The sequence below is a fragment of the Protobothrops mucrosquamatus genome, unplaced genomic scaffold, assembly GCF_001527695.2.
Source record: "Protobothrops mucrosquamatus isolate PMUCROS unplaced genomic scaffold, P.Mucros_1.0 scaffold271, whole genome shotgun sequence".
Classification (NCBI taxonomy): Eukaryota; Metazoa; Chordata; class Lepidosauria; order Squamata; family Viperidae; genus Protobothrops; species Protobothrops mucrosquamatus.
The window spans coordinates 830,584-833,711 of NW_015386616.1; the positions used below are offsets into that span (position 1 = coordinate 830,584).

The 3,128-nt window shown below is 49.5% G+C and overlaps 1 pseudogene; it reads right to left on the reverse strand.

Annotated features, from left to right (window-relative positions):
• Positions 1-523: 523 nt before the first annotated feature.
• On the reverse strand, positions 524-1,465 carry LOC114922495 (annotated as a pseudogene).
• Positions 1,466-3,128: the final 1,663 nt, after the last annotated feature.

The window sequence follows — 3,128 nt, forward strand, 5'->3', positions numbered from 1 at the left end:
GGGCCAAATTTGGGGCCTGGATGGGCTGCATCTGGCCCGTGGGCCTTGTGTTTGACACATCTGGTCTAGCCAATTGTTTCTGGTGATCTGCCATCCAACTGCAGTACTAAGCCTGTCTAGTTTTTTATTGCAGCTAACGGTATCTATGATTGGCCATTTAGCCAGGCTCCCTTTTGGGGACTATTGTGTAGTGGGCTTCAATAGGCAAGGAGCAGACCAGCATAGTTACAATGTTATTTATTGACTCAAACTAGAACTGGAGAACTGCAGGCAATTGCCTGTAATTTATGTTCTAAGGCCACCAATCACAATACTTAAAAAACCTGCCCAAATATGAATGTTCAAAGTTTCCCTCCAAAACAGCTGGAGTTAACAGTCAGGGTCATCTAAAGGTTAGCTTCATTTTAGCTTCACAAGCAGCTGGAGTTAAGTTAGTTTCACTTTAACAGGGATTAACACAACTTCATATATATTCAATACATAACACCCCTTTTCCCTAGGATAGTTATCATCCTCAGTCTGTTCAATATTCATAGTCTTTGAGATAGGCTGGGGGCCTGCGGATTCTGATGGACCACCGCAATGCTATTGGAGAGTCCTGTTCAAGTGGAAGTCCATCTCCAGTTGAACAGAGTCGTGATGGCTGTTTAGGTCGCCCGTGAGTGGCTGTGGCTCTATGGCCCTTCGTACCTCCATTTTGACCTGTTGCGGTACTGGGAGTTGTGTGTTGACACAGGAGGAAGTTCGCCAGGTGGTGATTCCAGTCCCCAGTTATCATCCACTTGAACGCCTCCTTTGTGGTCCTGACCATTCGTTCAGCCTGACCGTTGGTCGCGGGGTGGAATGGAGCAGATGTTACATGCCAAATCATGTTGGCATTGAGAAAAGATTGAAACTCTCCTACCATGAATTGTGCCCTGTGTTCAGACATGATTACATCTGGCAGACCATGTATGGCGAACGGCCGGCGCAACTCTTGGATGACCCTGGTTGTTGTCATAGATGAGACTGGTGCCACTTCCAACCACTTGGAATAACTGTCTACTACAATTAGGAACACCTGCCCTTGGAAGGGGCCTGCAAAGTCAATGTGCACGCGAGACTATGGGGCGGGCGTGGTCTCCCAGCAGTGCACTGGTGCTTGTGGCATCTCCAGTAGGGTTTCTTGGCAGGCCTGGCAACTCCTTACTTGATTCTCAATGTCCTTGTCCAGACCTGGCCACCACAAGTAGCTCCTGGCTAGAACCTTCATTCGAACAATTCCTAGGTGCCCCTCGTGTAACGAATCCAGCACCCTGGAGCGAAGACTGGGTGGATTGATGACCCTCCTGCCCCACAGCACACATCCCTTGTGGGCCGACAGTTCATTTTTCTGCAAAGCGTAGTGATGGAACTCAGGGCCTGGCCGGGTCTCTGGCCATCCCCTTAACACCCAGTTGAGGATGCGGCTAAGCGTTCTGTCCATGTGGTTTCAGCTGCAATGTCCCCTGCATGTAGGGGTGCTTCAGGCAGGTCCTGGATCACCAGGATATGACAAGCTGGAGCTGGGTCCAGATCAGTCTACGGTAGAGGCAGTCGGCTGAGAGCATCGGTGTGGCCCATTTCCTTACCCGGCTTGTAGACTAGCTGGTACCAGTATGCAGCCATGAAAATGGACCATCGTAGCATTCGCGGAGACAGGATCTGCAGTGTCTGTTTGTCTGCTGTGAAGAGACCAAGCAGAGGTTTGTAGTCTGTAAAGATGGTGAAGGTTCGTCCATATAAGAAGTTGTGGAACTTCTTAATGCCAGCCACCATGGCAAGGGCTTCCTTGTCTATCTGGGCATAGTTTCTTTCAGCTGATGATAATGTTCTAGAATAGTATGCGATGGGGGCCTCTCTACCATCTGGCATCCTGTGGCTTAGTACTGCCCCAATGCCGTATGGCAAAGTGTCACAGGCTAGTGTTACTGGTAGGTTTTCATTGAAATGAGCTAGGATGGAGTCCGAGGATAACAATGATTTTACCACCTTGAACGCTTTGTCTTGGGTGTGCGACCAGATCCAGGGCATTTTTTTGTCCAGTAGGCAGTGTAGTGGTTCTGCCAGGGCAGCCTTATGTGGTAAGAAGGAGTGGTAAAAACTGAGCAAGCCCAGGAATGTTGTAGCTTCCCCTTGGATTTTGGTGTGGGGGCTTGCTGAATTGCCTTTAGCTTTGTTTCAGATGGGTGGATTCCGGCAGCATCAATGCGGAAACCCAGGAATTCTGTGGATTCCATGCCAATCTGGCACTTTTCCTTCTTGAGTTTTAGGCCTGCCTCATGGAAAGGTTGGAGTACTGCACGGAGACGTTCCGACAAGACTGCCACTGATTCCCCCGCGATCAGGACATCATCAAAATATGGGCAGACACCAGGAATGTTCTTCAGTGTTCTTCAGTGTTCGTTCCATAATACTTTGGAACAACCCTGGTGCTACACTTACCCCAAACTGCAAGTGGAATGCACCTCTGTGTGTGACGATTGTTTGTGCTTCTGCAGTAGCGTTGTCTACTGGCAGCTGCTGGTAAGCCTGGGTGAGGTCTAACTTAGCGAAGATTCGGCCTCCCTGGAACAAAGCGAGGATGTGGCTCACTACTGCTACAGGGTAAGCATGTTGCTGTAGTGCCTTGTTTATGGTGCACTTGTAGTGTGCGCAGATGCAGACATCCCCGTTAGGCTTAACTGAGGTCACTATTGGAGTCTCCCACTGGCTACAGTCCACCGGTTGGAGCACTCCCTGCTGTACCAGCTTGTCTAGTTCCGCATCAATTTTTGGTTTCAATGCAAAAGGAACCCTGCACGGTTTTAATCGGATTGGAGTTACTGCTGGATCGAGGTTGAGTGAAATGGGTGCCCCTTTGTATTGACCCAACTTTGTGCTGAATATGTCAGCATACTGTTGGCATACTGCTGCTAGATCAGCTATTTGTTTTTGATGGATGCCCGTCACCCTGATGCCCAGGGCCTCAAACCAGTCCAGTCCTGTGAGGTTGGTGCACAGTCCCTCTACAACCACTATGCTGAGGGGACCCTCGAACTCTCTGAATTGTACTCTAATGGTAGCTTCCCCTCTTATGGGAACACAGCAGTTTTGGAAGTCCGTTAGCA